Raw genomic sequence first — 18,808 nt, 5'->3', positions numbered from 1 at the left:
GGCACCCAGGTGAGGAGGAAGAAGTGTAAGGAGGGGGGGGCCTGTGTCTCTGCAGTGCCCATTAAGGGGGTCTTGAGGACCCCCCTCACAGCAGCAAGGCCTCCAGTCAGCTCCCAAGGGCCTGTCAGAACAGAGGGCAGCACGTGCAGCCCCAGCTCTGAGTTAGGAAACGCCTAGAGGCTTATGCAACACTGCATGGTGGGGACCCCCAGAAGAGATGGGTGATGCACCCCACGTCTACCCAGACAAGCTCAAGAGAGGGTTTTGTTTGAGAACAAAAAGCATTCAGACACTCCGGTGCACCGCAGGGTTATGTAGTCAAGGTCAGAGCTGCCACAGTAGGCAAGAGTCTGTGGACTTAGAGGAGAGGCTGGGCCTCATCCCTGGGGATGTGGGAAGGCACTGATGGGGCTTCTCAGGGGAGCAACAGCCGCAGGCCGGGACTGCACTGACCAGCAGGCTTGGCCCAGGCAAGGCACCCCTGCTCTCCAAGACCCTGTATCTTGGCATCCCATACCATTCTACATTTAAGACCCAAGACGCTAGAAGATGTGCCAGTATACTGCTATGATTTCAGTCTTTCTGAAAATTCCACACCTCACCTTTCACATCATGAGATCAGAGTCAATGATTCAAATGCTGGGTTTATGAAATCTGCACAGAGCCTCTCAGAAGTCTAGATGGACTGCCCACGGGAGCTACAGTCCACAGCCACATGGCTGTGGAAAGCGTGTGCAGGAGGAATTCCAGCCCCAGGACCAGCAAGGTGAAGTTTGTACCGGGTGGCAAAGGGATCAATAAATTTATAGTCTCGTGAGGATCTCCATGCAGAACACAGAAGACCCAGGGAACAAACAGAAAACTCTAAATGACCATGACGGCTTGTTGCCAGCACACCAAGAGCAGTCCCTTAAAAACAGAAAATGTATGATGCAGGGAACTCAAAGCTGGTGCTCTGTGATGACCTAGAGGGGTGGGATGAGGATGAGATGGGAAGGCAGTTTAGGAGGAGGGAGAACGATGTATACCTGTGACTGATTCATGTTGGTGTATGGCAGAAAACATCACAATATTGTAACTATCCTCTAATTAAAAATAAAATAATTTTTTTAAAAAAACAGAGAGCATCTCAGAGTCCACAGAACTTGGCCCTTTCCTCTGCCCCCCAATGCCCTGTTTGCAAGCCCGTGTTGCAAGCTTCTCACAAGGGTAGAGTCCCGCCTCCACCCTTTGGATCCAGGCTGAGCGATGCAGCAGTATGCTAGTCCAAAGCAGCCTGGGAAATCTGTTCTTTCTCTCTGCCTCTCTCCTTACCCTACTTCTGCTCCAAGAACAGCTCAGACTGGCCTGTGGAGGAGGCTGAGGTGTCCAGCTTATAGCCAGTCAGCCCTTGAGCACGGGGTGGGGGGAGCCAGCCCAGCCTGAAGGGTCCTTACCTGACCCACTGCAGACCAGAGAGACATGAGTGATAGCCAGCACTGATTATTTTAAGCTCTGAGTATTGGGGTGGTTTGTTATGCAGCTGCAGCCAACTGATAACATATGGGTTCCCTTGGAGAAGAAGGATCAGAGACAGATATTTGGAGAAATAGGAGTCTCCTCATCATTTTCTAAAGTACTGGGACACAGAAAGAGCTTTTGTCCAGCTGTTCTTACACATTAACTTTTTTTATCAGATACTTTGTTTTAATCTCCACTCACCTCCACTCCATGCCACAGCCATCCAGCCTAGTGGTCTCATCCTTAGAAAGTTAGAATCCAGCTGTTTCTTAAGATCTTGAGTAACACACAGAAACCTTACTATTCTGTACCTTACTTTAAAATTGCAACCATCATTTTTAAAGATTTATTTATCATTTTTAGTCACACTGGGTCTTAATTGCTGCGTGCAGGCTTTCTGTAGCTGCGGCAAGCAGGGCTGCTCTTTGTCGTGGGGCTTGGGCTTCTCATTGTGTTGGCTTCTTTGGTTCTGGAGCACAGGCTCTAGGGCACGCAGACATTGGTAGTTGTGGCACATGGGTAAGTTGCTCTGACGCTGTGAGATCTTCCCAGATCAGAAATCAGACCCATGTCCTGTGTATTGGCAGTGGATTCTTAACCACTACACCACCAGGGAAGAGCCTCACTACCATAATTTTTAAAGAAGGGATAGTTACTAAATTCCTGTTAACATTTTAGACATTGATAAGGGAGTGTTCAGCAAGGAGATCAAACCAGTCAATCCGAAAGGAAATCAAGCCTAAATATTCATTGGAAGGACTGATACTGAAGCTGAAGCTTCAATACTTTGGCCTCTTGATGCGAAGAGCTGACTCATTGGAAAAGACCCTGATGCTAGGAAAGACTGAGGGCAGGAGAAAGGGCAACAGAGAATGAGATGGTTGGATGGCATCACTGACTCAATGGACATGAGTTTGAGCAAACTCCAGGAAATAGTGATGAATAGGGAAGCCTGGCATGCTGCAGTCCATGAGGTTGCAATGAGTCAGACACGACTTAGCGATTGAACAACGAACAATGAAGGGAGTAAATTGCATTTCCTCTTGAAATACTTCCACATTATGATGAAACAAACCTCCTCCAATTATTTGTTAAATAAGCCATATATGTTCAAGCTGGATTTAGAAAAGGAAGAGAAATCAGAGACCAAATTGTCAACATCCGTTGGATTATTGAAAAAGCAAGAGAGTTCCAGATAAACATCTACTTCTGCTTTATTGACTATGCCAAAGCCTTTGACTGTGGATCACAACAAACTGGAAAATTCTTCAAGAGATGGGAATATCAGACCACCTTACCTGCCTCCTGAGAAATCTGTATGCAGGTCAAGAAGCAACAGTTAGAACTGGACATGGAACAGCTGACTGGTTCCAAATCGGGAAAGGACTACATAAAGGCTGTATATTGTCACCCTGCTTATTTAACTTATGTGCAGAGTACATCATGTGAACTCTGGATGAATATTTGGGCTGGATGAATCACAAGCTGGAATCAAGATTGCTGGGAGAAATATCAATAACCTCAGATATGCAGATGACAGCATCCTTATGGTAGAAAACAAAGAAGAAAAACCCTCTTGATGAAAGTAAAAGAGGAGTAGAAAATGTCAGCTTAAAACTCAGCATTCAGAAAACTAAGATCATGGCATCTGGTCCCATCACTTCATGGCAAACAGATGGGGAAACAATGGAAACAGTGACAGACCTTATTTTCTTGGGCTCCAAAATCACTGCAGATGGTAACTGCAGCCATGAAATTAAAAGACTCTTGTTCCTTGGAAGAAAAACTATGACCAACCGAGACAGCATATTAAAAAGCGGAGACATACTTTGCCGACAAAAGTCCATCTAGTCAGAGCTATGGTTTTTCCAGTAGTCATGTATGGATGTGAGAAATGGACTATAAAGAAAGCTGAGAGCCAAAGAATTGATGTTTTTGACCTGTGGTGCTGGAGAAGACTCTTGAGAGTCCCTTGGACTGCAAGATCAAACCAGTCAATCCTAAAGCAAATCAGTCCTGAATATTCATTGGAAGAATGGATGCTGAAGCTGAAACTCCAATATTTTAGCCACCTGATGGGAAGAAGTGACTCATTGGAAAAGACCCTCATGCTGGGAAAGATTGAAGGCAGGAGGAGAAGGGGACGAAAGAGGATGAGGTGGTTGAACGGCATCACCTACTTGATGGACATGAGTTTGAGTAAGCTCCAGGAGTTGGTGACGGACAGGGAAGCCTGGTGTGCTGCAGTTCATGGGGTCGCAAAGAGTCAGACACAACTGAGCGACTGAACTGAACTGAACCCATATAAACCCAATAAATTAAACTGATAAATATAGAAAAATCTTCAAATTAAAATAGCCTCTTCAAATTAAAATACTGTTCACTCTTAGTGAAGTTGCCCTATGTCATTCAACTTAAAATCACAAACCTGAATCAATTATTTATAACTTTAAAGTAGAAGCACAAGGCTAGTCTGTTGGGTAATCAAATATCCCAGATTCTCTTAAATATTGCAAGTACTTAATATACCAAAAAGTAATTATTTCTAAATTTAACAACAAACAATAAACTACTGTGGGTAGTTTCTCTTTACTGTTGTCTCCTTGCTGGATTCCTGCTCTGCAAGGGGACAGGGATGGTTACTCACTAGAGAACCATGACTTGCCCACTCCCAAGTGACCTTTCTCATGATCCGAGTGGCCAAGCTTTTTATAGCCGCCCCATGGGAGGCTCCAGTCCTAAAAAGGGTTGGAATCACAGACCAGGCCCGTGGGTTTAAATCCAGTCATCACTCAGCATCCTTGGGGCAGACAGCCACTCCTGCTCAGCCCAGGACTGACTGTGCTCCTGGAATCCAGTAGGTCAAGACCAGTAGAGCCCAGCAGAGCCCAGCAGAGCTGGGGTCAACCAAGCCCTCGTGTGATGCAGCCGAGAAAGAAACAGCTATTGTGAGGCACTGAGATGCTGGGCTGGGCTGTTCCTGAAGACAGAGCGACCAGTGCACCTTCGCTGCCTCTCTGGGGACACAGAAGCACCTTCTGAGCTGGAGCAATGGATCCTGGACACTGTCATGTCATTCTTCACAGACCCTGGATGCTGTTGTCACGTCCCTCAGCCGTGTCACGGCCTCTCACTCAGCCCTTGCCCCGGGGGGCAGGACCCCAGCTCCCACAGGAAATAAAACCATTCTGGATTCTGCCACCTCCCTTGGCTTCAGACCCTGCTGACATAGCTACACCCAGTGTCTCTGTATAATCACGTCATCACTGGGCACAGGCACTCCTGGCTCCACTAAGCTTTGCAGGCACCGTGGGTTTTCTTACAAACTGAAGGTTGGTGGCTTTCCTGTGCCAAGCAAGTCTATCAACACCTTTTTGCCAACAGCGTTTGCTCACTTTGCGTCTCTGGGTCACATTTTGGGAATTCTTGAAACACTTCAAACTTTTCACTATTATTATATTTGTTGCGTGATATTTGATGCTACTGTTGCAATCATTTAGTGTTTTTCAGCGATAAAATATTTTTTGGTTAAGGTACATGTGTTGTTTTTTTAGACATAACGTTATTGCACATTTAGTAGGTGACAGTGTGATATAAACATAAATTTTATACATACTAGGAAACCAAAAACTTTGCATGACTTGCTTTATTGCAATAGTTACTTTATTGCCATGGTCGGGAACCAAACCCACAATATCCCAAGGTGCCTGTTGTTTGATCTCTAAGTTGTGTTTGAGTCTTTGTGACCCCATGGACTGTAGCACGCCAAGCTTCTCTGTCTTACACCATCTCCCAGAGTTTGCTCAAACTCATGTCCATTGAGTCAGTGATGCCATTCAACCATCTCATCCTCTGCCACCACTTTTTCTTTTGCCTTCAGTCTTTCCCAGCATCAGGGTCTTTTCCCATGAGTCGGTGCTTCTCATCAAGTATTGGAGCTTCAGCCTCAGCATCAGTCCTTCCAATGAATATTCAGAGTTGATTTCCTTTAGGATTGACTGGTTTGACCTCCTTGTAGTCCAAGGGACTCTCAAGAGTCTTCTCTAGCACCACAGTTCAAAAGCGGCAATTCTTCTGTTGGCTGAAGTCAGTGCCAAACTCAACCTTTGCAGCATCTCCCAGGTGGGCTTGGCAGTATGTCAGTAAATCCTGTGGGTCGGGGGATGGTTCTGATTAAAGATACCTGTAAGAGGCTTTGTTCCAGAGTGCCCTTCGGGAATATACCAAACAGTTGGCCTATTAGAGGTTTGGAGAATTCTTGCAGCGAGAAAGCACGTTTAATTGTATTTACGCCTGTATTCACCATGTTACGCTGTTTTCATGTAACCCCTGTTGATGACTGATCATTTGTTCACAATTATCTGTTCCCCCTCCTTTCCCAAATCCCTCATGGGCAGAGCTTGTCCATCCTCCTGACTTGGGTACTTCACTGAGGGAGGAGGAGCACATGTGCAGTCAGCCTGCAGTCCCCACGGAATGTGACCAAGAAATAAGCAGCTGTTGTGAGTGTCTGAGATGCTGGGAGTGTCTGTGCTACAGCCTGAGCTGACAGATGCAGAAAGTGACATCTGAACGATGACCATGACAGCCTCTCAACATTGGCTTTGGCGGAGAGAAAACTTGTAGGAGGCTGCAAGAGCTATGACCATGCCATGACGTAGACAAACAATGTCTGAAACATATGCCAGAGACAACCGGGAGGGTAGGTCTGCACCCAGTGAGCATGTGGCCCCTGGGGGAGAGGCTCAGAGGCTGATCTTTGGCACTGAGTTGTCCTTGACCAGCTACATCTGATCAGAAGTACCACAAGAAGGTCTGTTCACAGGAGGGGGAAAGGGGCATCCAGAAATTCTGGGGTCAAAGATGCAACTCCTCTCGGATAAAAGCAAAGGATTTCAGATGAAGACCCAGCCTGGGGACAAAGACCAGGTCAGGGAACAGGGTTCCCACTGTCTGTAAAGACCAGTGATGGGATGGAGGTACTCTTAGCAGAAACCATGGTGAAGAGGACACATCTGGAGAAGACTGTTGTTATTGTTGTTCAGTCCCTAAGTCGTGTCCGACTCTTTGTGACTCCATGGATGGCAGCATGCCAGACTTCCCTAGAGGAGACTGAGCTGGGCTCAACTCTGCTCAACCTGACCTTCTCTTTCCAGATCCCAGGCTGAGGTGTAGCCTCCATCTGGGCCATGATGATCTCATGTGCGGTGCAGTGCACAGGATAACGACCTCCCAAACATACCCACCTCCTGATGCCTGGAATCTATGCATGATGACCTTACAGGAACTTTGCACATGGGATTAGGTGAAGGGTCCAAGGATGGGGGTTGTCCTGGATTATACAAGTGAGTCCAAGGTCATCACGAGGGTCTCCAGGGACCAGGAGGGTCCAAGTCAAAGCGACAAATGACAGTGGAGCAGTGTCCAGGGAGGAGAAGATGCTGGGCTGCTGATGGTGAGGATAGAGGTAGGGCCATGAGCTGAGGGATGTGGGTGCCTCTAGAAGCTGGAAGAGGCGAGAAACAGATGCTCCTCAGTGATTCCAGGAGAGCTGCCTTGCCTACACCTTGATTTTGGCCCATTTTGGACATCTGACCTCCAGAATTTTAAGAGAAGAAATTTTGATTGGGTTGTTGTTTCCCTGGAGAAGGAAATGGCAACCCACTCCAGTATCCCTGCCTGGAGAATCCATGGACAGAGGAGCCTGGAGGGCTACTGTCCAAGAGTTCGCAGAGTCAGACATGACTGAAGCAACTTAGCACAGTCGTTAAGTCGTGTCCTGCTCTTTGCAATCCCACAGTCTGTAGCCTGCTAGGCTCCTTTGTCCATGGGGTTCTCCAACAAGAATACTGGAATGGGGTGCCATTTCCTTCTCCAGGGGATCTTCCTAACCCAGAGCTCAAACCCGCATCTCCTGCATTGGCAGGTGGATTCTTTACCACTGAGTTGGGTAATGTGCTTCCCAGATGGTGCTAGTGATAAAGAACCCGCCTGCCAGTGCAATAAAAGACGAGTTTGATCCCTGGGTCAGGAAGAACCCCTGAAGGAGGGCATGGCAACTCACTCCAGTATTCTTGTCTGGAGAATCCAATGGGCAGCGGAACCTGGCAGGCTACAGTCCATGGGGTCGCAAAGAGTCAGACACGACTGAAGTGACTTAGCACTTAGCCCAGCTGAATCATGCCACCATATTTGTGACGATGTTTTTGCAGGAAGCTGATAGAAGGGGAAAGGGATTGATCGCTTACGGGTGAATGGTGTTGGATTCGTGATGTCAGAAGGAGAAAATTTCACTTCAGAACCAAAGACGCTGCTTCAGTCACTCAGAGCTTCATGTGGCAAAAGTTTTATTTAAGTGGAAACGGATAGAGAAAATTTCTGACATAGACACCAGAAGCGGGCAGAGAGTGCCCCACTCACCAGTCTTATCAAGGCCTTATATACTTTTTCAGCTGGTTACTAACAATAGAAAGGTCTTACCAGACCCACTCCCCCAACATACATTTTAAGATAACAGAATCAGTCAGAAGACTCTTAAGGAGAAACAGGTCCTCGAGCAAGATACATTGCTGTTATGTAATCATTAGTACAGAGCTTAAGGAAAAACATATCCTTGAGCGAGATGTATTGCTTTGTTGTGTAATCGGTTAGCTCTGGGCTCAAAGGAAGTTAGCCTTAGAAGAAATAGATTGTTGCCATAAAAACTCAGAGCTTAGAAAAAAACGTTCTTATGTGACTAAGATGAAGAATGTAGGGAAAAAATGTTTGTCCCTTTCTCCTCCTTGAGGGCCCTTGGCTCCTTATCAACCTACCTAAGAATTAACTCTCTCAGGATGAGGGGCAAAGCACATCCTGTTTCAGCTCCTCCTGATGGAACCACAAGGCATGTGTGCTCACATCCCATTTTCCAAAGCTTGTCATGTGGCCACACCTGAGGTCCCTGGGGAAGAAAGCCACTCCCTCACTGGGAAGCAGGTGTGGTGGGAGGGAGCCAATTGTAGTGGGGAAAGACCACCACCTATCCCAACACCTAGTCACAAACATCTGCTTCCCTGATACCTGCAAATGCCCCCCAAGGTCCCTTCAATCCTGGCCTCCTGCTTCAAATCCAGGACCTCGTGGAGGGACTGTGTCTGGACCAGGGCTTCCCTGACCTGAGGACCTCCTATTAAACAGATCAGTGATCAGCAGACCTGACCCAGTGCAGCTGCCAAGCCTGATCCCCATGGTCCAGGCTCCTGCTTCCACCCCCAGAGACCCTCCTGTTTTTATTGTCCTCCCAGGTCCATCTAGTCAAAGCTATGGTTTTTCCACTAGGCATGCATGGATATAAGAGCTGGACCATAAAGAAGCCTGAGTGCTGAAGAATTCATGCTTTTGAGCTGTGGTGCAGAGAAGACTCTTGAGGGTCCCTTGGACTGCAAGGAGACCAAACCAGTCAATCAGTCAAAGCAATTCAGTCCTGAATATTCATTGGAAGGACTGATGCTGAAGCTGAAGCTCCAATCCTTTGGCCACCTGATGCAAAGAGCTGGCTCACTGGAAAAGACCTTGATGCTGGGAAAGATTGAGGGCAGGAGGAGAAGGGGCTGATAGAGGATGAGATGGTTGGATGGCATCACCGACTCAATGGACATGAGTTTGAGCAAGCTCCGGGAGATGGTGAAGGACAGGGAAGCCTGGTCTGCTGCAGTCCACAGGGTCCCAAAGAGTCGGACACGACTGAGCAACTGAACAACAACAGATCACATCTGCAAGACCTCAGGGAAGGCCACCTCTATGGTGGCCAAGGCGCCCTCTGTACTGGTTCCCTGCCTGGAGAGCGGGGCCCCTTGACACCCTGCAGACCAGGAGGCTTATCAGGGGCAACAAACGGAGGCCCCAAGTGCTGGAGGCAACAGTGTCCCCATGCCCCACCCTACCAACGGCTGAGTGCCTTATATGTACTAGGAGTGATGCCAGGGGTCCTCTCTCCAGAGGACCAGCCCCCTTCAGTGAAGCTGGGGGAGCCCACAGGGCACCAAGAGGGGAGCTGATGCTTCTCATTCTGGGAGCCGATGTGGCCCTGCTTCCCAATTCTGGAGTTTCCACTAGCATTGAGGCCCAGAGCTAGGACAGCGGCAGCAGCAGCAGAGCCCCAGCCACACCTACAGGGATGGTCCAGAGCCTTCCCCATCACTGGTTCCCTGAGGGAAGAAGCTTCTTGTCAACCCTGGCCCCCATTCCCACTCAGAGCTTCAGTACGTCTATTCCCTGGTGGCTTAAACAGGACTTGACTTTCTCACAGTCTGGAGGCTGGGAGTCTGAACGAGACCCAGGTGTTTGCACAGCTGGTTCCCCTTGGAGGCTGTGAGGAAGAATCTTGTCCAAGCCTCTCCCCAGCTTCCAAGGCGTCTGGCAACCCTCAGCGTTCTGTTCTGTGGCTTGTAGATACATCACCCTGATTCCTCTCTTCTGTGTTCACATGATGCCCCTCTGTGTGTGTCTAGGTCCAAATTTACCCCTTTTTACAAGGACAGTCCTATGGGATTGGGGCCCACCCTAACAACCTCCTTTTCACTCAGTTACCTCCATTAAGATCTTATCTACAAATACAGTCACATACTGAGGTGGGGGGGGAGGGTGAGTATGACTCCAGCACATCTTTTGGGAAGACGTGACTCCACCATTACACTCAGTGAACAGTTCTCCTTAACGACTCTCTCACCAACCCCACCCACTACTTTGTCCTGGTTGCTGTAGAGAACAGCACTTCCTGGGGGGCTTCCTAACATCCCCGCCCCCCAGAGCCTCCCCATCAGAACCACACGAGTGAGTCCCAGCATCTTCACCTCACACGCTCCAAGGAAATGCCCAACAGCCTCTGACAGCATGGACTCTGAAGCTGCAGAACACCCACATGGGCAGCCTGCCCCATCCACACACCCAGCCCAGCACCTGCAGGGTCCATGCCCACATGGTCCACCATCCTGTACATTGGCCAGCCCTGCAATTCCTTCCACATCCCTCTGGGGCAGTGCTGAGCTCACCCCAGACAATAGGGAGAAGCCCCAGGAGAGAGGCGTTTCCAGCAGGCACGGCCTCAGCTGAGATCTTCTGACATCTCCTGTGGCAGAGGAGGGGCCTGTGCTCCTCTGCAGAGTGGGGGACCACCTCTGCTGCCAGGAGGACCAGGGGCCCTCGGGTCAAGAGCCTTCGGCATACCCATGGCACATCCCCAGCCCAGTTCTGTGGGCTATCTGGACCTACCTGTTCCTCTGCTATCAGGACCTTCCCTGTCACAGGAGACCCTCGGAGGCCAAGCACCCAGCCACCGTTGCAGCCCTGTTGTCCATCATTAGGCTGCTTTCAGCGAAGTCTGCCCACAGCTTCCAGAGGACCGGGCAAGACGGCGTCCCTCCCTTCCCACAGCCCTGCCGTCCGTCAGCCCCACAAGCCCACTGTCTTCTCTCCCTGAGGCTTTCAGCACAGGACAGGGAGGCAGTCAGCCACATCCTTCACCGACACTGTTATCCTTGCTCAGGTCGTGGCCACGGTTACTGCACGCCCAGCATCTCGCCTTCCACTGCTCCTGGACCCCAGGTAAGAGCCTTAGCCACAGGAAGAGGCTGCAGTCTGGTGGTATCACCGCCCCACTCCCCAGCGAGCCCCAGATCAATGAAGGGTCAGTTCTAATACCCCCTCCTGAGGGTCTACAGTCCAGTACCGCCTTGGTCTGGGCCCCAGAGAAAAAGCAGCCTAATAGTGAGGCTCTGCAGCTGTTACCTCACCTGGGAGCAGTGGTGATGGCAGTAGGGTAGGTGGTCACCAGGCCAGGCCCCCGTGTACTTCACCCATGGGACCCCATGGACTGCAGCAGGCCAAGCTTCCCTGTCCTTCACCATCTCCTGAAGCTTGCTCAAACTCATGTCCATTGAGTTGGTGAGAGGGCCATCTCAGCTCCCCTGGCCCTGGGAGTGTCCACTTCTGCAGACTCTGGGCACCGCCCTGCAGGAGACCCTCCAGTGCCGGGGGGGTCAGAGCCCACACCTCTGTGGTTGGGAAAAGAGCAGGTGTGGCTGGAGGGTCTGCACAGAGCATGGGGGTATCTGAAGCAGCAGGTGCAGAACCCAGAGGCTGGGGCCAGAGTGACCCTCCAACAGGGTCATCGCTGATAGGGCCAGACGGGAAAGCTGCATCACCAGTAGTCAGCCCCAGACAGCACTCAAGTGATGCCCGGGCAGGAGCCGTTAGGTGGCTCGGCAGTAAAGAATTCGCTGGCCAATACAGGAGACGTGGGTTCAGTCTCTGGGTCAGGAAGATCCTCTGTAGAAGGGCATGACAACCCACTCCAGTATTCTTGCCTGGAGAATCCCCATGGACAGAGGCAACCGGAGGGCTACAGTCCATGGGGTCTCAAAGTATAGAACATGACTGAGCAACTAAACAAGAAGAAGAAGAAGAGGAAGGAAAGCCAGTCACTTCCAGAGTCTCAATCTGGCACCGGGAAAATCCTCTGAATCAGTGAAAGGTGGTTCTAAGCCAACAGGAAACATCAGCCATGTGACCAGAGTCAGAATTAACGCAAAGAAACTCGTGGTTCTCTTACAGGCAAACAACCACCTGAAGCTACAGCGGAAGAGAACGTCTGTAAAATAGCAACAGGAAAAGATTAAGTCGCTGAGGGTGATTCAGAAGCATGTAAGAGCTAAATGAAATTGGCCAGGTTTCCTGAACTAATCAATGCAATTAATAAAAATCCCCTAACTCAGCTGGTAAAGAATCTGCCTGCAATGCGGGAGACCTGGGTTCAGTCCCTGGGTTGGGAAGATCCCCTGGAGAAAGGAAAGACTACCCACTCCAGTATTCTAGCCTGGACAATTACTTGGACTGTATAGTCCATGGGGTCACAAAGAACCAGACACAACTGAGCAACTTTCACTCACTGTATAGCACAGGGAACTATATTTAATATCTTGTAATAACCTACAATGGAAAAGAATCTGGAAAAGAACAGATACATATATGTGTATAACTGAATCATTTTGCTGTACACCTGAAACTAACACAACATTGTAAATCAGCTCTACTCCAATAAAAAAAAATTTCAATCCCCCTAAAATGCCATGCAAGTTTTTACTGGAACAAATCTTTAAAGATTTTTTAATATGGACCATTTTTAAAGTCCTTACCGAATTTGTTAAATATTGCTTCTGTTTTATGCTTTGACTTTTTGGCTGCAAGGCATGGGGGACCTTAGCTTCCTGACCAGGAATCAAACCTGCACCCCCTGCCCTGGACCACTGGACCAAAAGGGAAGTCCCAGAACCAATCAGATTTTAAAGTCCACTTGGAAAGGAAAACATGGAAGAATGCCCAAATCTCACCTACTCTCTGGTCTTTTGAACTAACGATGGTTTATACAGTTTTTAATGGTTGGAAAATATTAAAAAAAAAAAAAAATAAGAGTAATAATTTGTGACTCAGGGAATTAAGGAGATTTGGTGTCAGTGTTCAGTTTTATCCACACAGCCCTTCCACCAAGTGCTGACTGCCACAGACAGTCACGTTGGCCACCTCTGTGCCCCAACGGCAGAGTTAAGTTGTTGGACAGAGACTTGACCTGTGAAGCGTAAACTCCTTACTATTGAGGCCATACCTGCTGACTAACATTCAGTCATTTTTGACCCCAGCTCCCCAGAACTCCCTGAGTCCTGCCACGTGCCAGGCTGTACCAGGGGCTAGGAAGACAGGGGTCCAAGGGAACCTCCCTGGTCTGGTGAGCTGACCTTTCAGCTAGTGAGATGGACAGTAAAATGCATGACCAGGTAGGTTTTGGATGGGGCAGTGGGGCAGTCTCTCTTAGGATGAAAATCTTAACAGATTCCTAACAGAATGGCATAAGCGAGCCAAACCAGCATCTGGAGGATGAGGACTTCGGGAGACAAGAGAGGCAGGTGCAAAGGTCCTGAGGCAGGTACCCCCCTTGGAGAGTGGTGCAGTCAGAGAGGTGACCCAGGGCTCTCTGGACACCACAGCCACCTGCTCAGAGGGCTGTTCTGTAGGGGAGGGGCATAAGGCACCAGAAGCAGAGCAGTACAGAGCAGGACCCACAACCAGACCCGCTGCTGGCCGAGGAGCTGCAGGTCCCCTCAGGAGCTGGTGCAAACCTGGAGAACACGGACTCTCCTCTTGACCAGATCCCAGACAGGCAGCTTCCTGGATCCCCACCCTCCACTGGGCCTCCTCCTTGGGCCCTGCCTTCAGCCTGCCACACCCAGGGGGAGCAGGAAACCTGCTGAGTCAGTTAGGGGAGAACGCCCCCAGCCTCAGGAGCATATCACCATCCCTACCTGATCAATCCCCTGTCCCCACCCCAAACACCCTGGTCCGCCTTCAGCAAGAGCCTTGATGGCTGCTCTTCTAATTTCCATCCACTCACACCCGAGTCCTGCTCCTGGGCTATAACCCCCTCGTCCTGTTACAGGAGCCCGACTCCTCTCCCTGGCTGCAGCAGTAAGGAATGAAGGTTTCCTTACTGTTTGTCAGAGGGATATTTTCTCTAATGGTGACCCCCACCCTGGTCACACCTGGCCCCACCAGATCCCTGGCTCTTTCTGTCCATCCTGAGAGCACAGCCAAGAAGGAGGGGGCTGTGCCCTGGACAGGGCTGGTGGCCAGCCTGAGACTCTGGGCACCCCCATCCAATGAGCTGCAATGCATCCGATGTGGTACCGTGGTGCCGACTCCGAGAGGGCACTCCCTCCCCCTAGGAAGCCAGCTCAGCCCGACTCCATTAATCTAAGGCTCGCTCGCGTGTCAAAGTGCACGGCAATTTCTTGTAAAAATGATCCGGCTGCTAATTAGGCTGTTTATAACTTGTTTCCCTGGTCGCTAATGATAATTAACATGCAAATTAGCTCGGGGAGGGGAGGCTCTGGGGCCCCTAGTTCATTACCACGTTAATTACTGTTTGCATACTTAAGCATCGCAGATATAAATGGCGGCATTTAGTGTAATGGGCAAGCTGATAATTATACCAACGACATTTTGAAAAGTCATTTCGCTGTGTTATTTTTCTGTGTGATTAATGATTCCATGCCTGGTTGATAAACTTGGTTAGTTAAAACCAATACAGGCTCTGTGCACAAACCAACCAACGGACTCGGCCCATCAATCTCCCCCATTTCCTGATGGCTAAAAGCTTTGGATGAAAGCAAAAGGCAAAGGATAAAGTTGGGTGGCTTTGGAGAACAGTGAACTTCCCAAATTTATTGCTTTTCAGGATCTGGTTCCTCAGAATCTGCTCTCACAGCCATGCCAACTGGTGTCTGCTTAAGGTTGCCAAATTTGGGGAGCTCTGTGACACAAGGCCAGCTGCCTCTCTGGGAGCCGGGCCTGGCCTTGCTCCTTCCTTCCTTCCTTCCCCCCTACCTGTCAGGTAGGTACCTGCTGAGCTGTGGCAACCCTGCCCTCCTGGAGCCAACATTCCAACAACAAAATCCAATAACAGACAAGTGACAGTGCCGGGCAGTGAAGTAGGCAAGGGAACAGAGGGGAACAGGGAATCACTTCAGATAAAGTAGGTCAGAGAAGAAAGTGAGGGGAGTGTAAAGGCCCTGGGGCAGGAACAGGCTTGTGGGGAGGGAGAGGGTACCTGGGCCGGGGCAATCACAACAAGGGGACCAATGGCTTGGCTGAATGACCAGGGTACTGGGCAGGTCCCACGGGCAGGAGGTGTGGGTTTAGGGGAGCCCCAGAAGTCTCCCAGATAAAAAAGGGGCCCATCCCCCAAAGCCTAGGACCTCAACATCGCACACCTGCTCCTTCCTAAACACAAGCTTCACCCACTCTAGTGCCCGCAAGGCAGAGGTGGCCTTGGCAAGTCGCAGCCACTGTAATTGAGATTAAGAGACAGGTGGGCAGTGGATGAGGGGAAGCGCCTCCCCTACTGCATTATTGATGAAGGATGATGCACGGGACAAGTGTGGCCCCTGTGCCAGTCTGAGGGCTGCCGGGCCTTCGGGACGCTCAGGGCAAGGCCAGCGGAGGGAGAGATCCAGGCCCATGGGTCTCCCCCTTCCCCAGGCTCCAGACTCTAGACTCCAGAGGAGTGTGCTGCTTACAGTTCCTGCCCACGGGCAGCAGGGATGAGAAGCTGAAATTTCATCTGGTGACAACCAGACTCTCACTTACCCTGGTCCCCGGGATCCTGCTGGTGTTCCCCACCGTGTTCCCCGCCGGTGCACTGGTGTACTTTGCCGCTGCTCCACAGGTGAGCCTCTTGGGGTTGACGGAGGGGCTAAGCAGAGGTGTGATGGTGCCCTGAGCCCTGGCAGTTAAGGGGCTCTGGGTGGCTCACACACCCTGGGAGACCACCCTGGGGAGTCCAGGATGCTGGGGACCACTGAGCCCAGAGAGATGACTAGAGCTGCTCCTAGGGAGAGAGGCAGTTACCCCGAGAACCCATGGTCACCTTTGGGGGCATTGGGAGTAGTCACAGGCTGTTGCTAAGAGCTGCACTTTCTAACTGAGGTTGGCAGAGCCTCCAGGAGCCTACCTTCCTAGCTGGTGCCTGGGGAGGAGGGGGCAGGTGTGAGGGAGTCAGTAGGCTAGGGGTCCCCAGGGTAGCTCCCAGGGAGACAAGTGGGTGATGCCTGGCCTCCCCTCCCTAATGGCCAGGGGAGCACAAAACCAGCTTGCCTCCCTGGTTGTGTCAAGGCCCCCACTTGGAGGCCCAGTGGTGGAGGCAGCCCACAGGCTTCAGGAGGCACAGTCATGGAGGCCCAGTCTCCCTGACGGCAGAGGAGGAGCGGCCTCCAACCCGCTGTCATCCGGGGGTCACAGCGGGGTCTGCAGGCAGGGCCACAGTAGGAGTGGGGCACACCCGGCACCGCCTCATGATTTCTGGGCCCAGCTCTGGGATCAGGCCTAACCTTGGAGAGGCAGGTGCACAGGCAGGGAATGGACCAGCACCTGCTTCAGTGGAGCCGATGGGTAAACCAATGCCCCCACAGTTCCTCTTAGAAGAACCCCGGGGGAGGGGCTCCTGAAAATTCAGATTGAGCTCTGGCTGGGCCCAGGGAGCTGGTCCCCGGGCAAGCAACTCCACTCTCTGCGTCTTCCTGCTAAAAGGGCCCGGAGCACTCATAACACCCCACCTCGCACAAGGTAAAAATCACACAAATACAAGGTCAGTTGCAAAGCCATCACCACCCGACCACTTTCACCAACTCCTTCTATTTCCAACTTCTCTGCCATGCCCCTGCTCACACCGAAGACGGTTCTGGAAACGGGGGCTAAGCGTTCTCTCCATCCAGTGGCCTTTGTCCTAGTCAGTGGTGTGACTAGGACGTTACCTAGAAAAGCAACCACATGCTAACACTGGGACCGAGACGACATCACCCGTGTCCTTCGGGGCAACTGTCTCACGGCCATCTTGGGGAGCATAGGGAGTTCTGCGGGGGACTGGGTGGCACCCCTAAACCTTCCCAGGTCTGACCACATCCCCTGAGGCAGCTGGTGGACAGAGCCTGCATCCTGTGGTGGGCAGTGATGATGCTGGGGGCTGCGGGCCCAGGGTTGACACCTGCTCCGTTCCTGGCTCCACGAGGCATCCGCCCAAGAGTGTTCAGTTGGAGCCTCAGCGCTTCCATCACAATGACACCCCACGCAACCCCTAAACCTGCGGAATAGCTGCACACTCCCCACTAAGATGTGGCCTGGCCTGTCAGGGTTTTGAGGGCCACAGCGGTGCAAAGGGCAAGTACCCAGAATCACCTCCAATTGGATGCCAGTCAGAAACAGTGAGAACCCGCTGATGCACACAAGAAATGCCTTCCTTTTGAATTCAGTGGTCACACTGGCACTTAAAGCAACACATTTCTGCATACAGGATAACTGCTCCTGGTTCTGCATCCCAAAGGTGCCCTGAGGTTACCTGTATCCAGATGTACTGCTCCCAGGTGGGGCCACCATCACAGCTTCCAGCCCACTGAGATCACTGGGCTCATCTGGCCAGCGCCCAAGGGCCTGCGGGCACCGTGCGCCAGGGCAGAGGCTCGGGGGACCCATCGGGCTAATGTGATGGGGGATGTCAGGCAGCACTGCGCCTCCATGCCCCAGGCCCTCCCCACAGCCCCACGACAGCCCTGCTCCATTACTGGCTCGCCTAATTAGGGTAATAAAATGAAAGTAATCAAAGTCACAGGAAATCTCTCCATAAGCTGTCACCGCTGGGTCCCCGCTCGCTCATTTGGGTGCCGTGCCTTTGTGAATGTCAAGGAGCTGAAGAGCAGGCCAGGAGCCGAACAAGGGGGCCAGGCCATACTGATCACAGCTGCCTGACCCTTGCAGACCTAAAGCCCAGACTCCGCCTCTTCCCTGGGAGCCCCCCTATCGGGCTGGAGGGGGCCTCTTCCCAGGGACCAGGACCCTGGGGAGGACATCCCTGCCCCACAGCACCCAGTGCCCAAGCGGTCACTCCACCTGGTCCCCTGAGCCCCACAAGGACAAGTGTGTGCCTGGCATCTGGGAACCTTGGCATGTTGAGTTAGGAGGGGACTTCACCCTAAACAGGACCACCCCTCCAGGGAGGTGCAACTCATCCACCTCCCTGGGGCCCCACCAGGGCAGGGTTCAGCGTCTCAGACCCCAGGGCAACAGCCTCAATCCAGCTCTGCCCTGCCCACCACTGCTGCCTCCTCCCACCCATCCCCCTCCCTCCTGGGAGGGAGCCGATTCCTAAAATATCAGCCGATGCTACCGGCCTTCCTCCACCACAGTCCAGGTGATCCTGGGCCAGCAGGGCATGTCACAGCCCCTTAGGGCCACCTTCCGGGCCTCATCTCAAGGAGGGGATAGGCCCTCTGCTGGGACGAGGTGTGGTGGGGAGGGGGGGGTCTGGTCTGTTTGCTGGACAGAGAGTAGACTATAGGGAGGGAGACCCACAGGAGCCCAGGTGGACAGGTGACCTGGGGGCCGGTTTCCTCGGAAGCACCCTGCAGGAGGGGCGTGGACGGTAGAAAGGGGCACTGAAGCAGCAAGGCAGAGTTCTGGGGGTGCAGGGGCCCCCAGGCCCACCCACCTCCGCGGAGCTCCTTCCCCACCTGTGAGGGGATGGGTGTGGGGGTGTGCCGTAGACTGCGGGCAGCTCCTCCCCAGCGTCCAGAGGCCACCTACCCTAGCCCAGCCTGGTCTAGCGGCGGGGGCTGGGGGGCACAGGGGGCGGGGTCCGGGGCGGGGTCGCGCCGGGCCGCTGGGGGCGCGGCTGAGCCGCCAGACCGCCGGCCTGTTGACAGTCTCCAGGGAAACGGACCCGCCCTCTCGG

The 18,808-nt window shown here is 51.9% G+C and overlaps 1 long non-coding RNA gene across 1 annotated transcript; it reads right to left on the bottom strand.

The window, feature by feature from the left end:
* Window positions 1–5,131: 5,131 nt before the first annotated feature.
* LOC145505713 (uncharacterized) lies at window positions 5,132–18,778 on the bottom strand. The gene is made up of 3 exons (XR_014053228.1): window positions 18,588–18,778; window positions 15,676–15,916; window positions 5,132–7,091 (listed from the first exon to the last, which is right to left on the bottom strand). It is a non-coding gene; the product is annotated as an uncharacterized LOC145505713 (long non-coding RNA).
* Window positions 18,779–18,808: the final 30 nt, after the last annotated feature.

The sequence above is a fragment of the Giraffa tippelskirchi genome, chromosome 5 (genome assembly GCF_054371585.1).
Source record: "Giraffa tippelskirchi isolate mGirTip1 chromosome 5, T2T-mGirTip1v1.2.pri, whole genome shotgun sequence".
In the NCBI taxonomy this organism is placed as follows: Eukaryota; Metazoa; Chordata; class Mammalia; order Artiodactyla; family Giraffidae; genus Giraffa; species Giraffa tippelskirchi.
The sequence above is the reverse complement of the archived record's forward strand: the minus strand, read 5'-3'. Positions and strand labels throughout refer to the sequence as shown.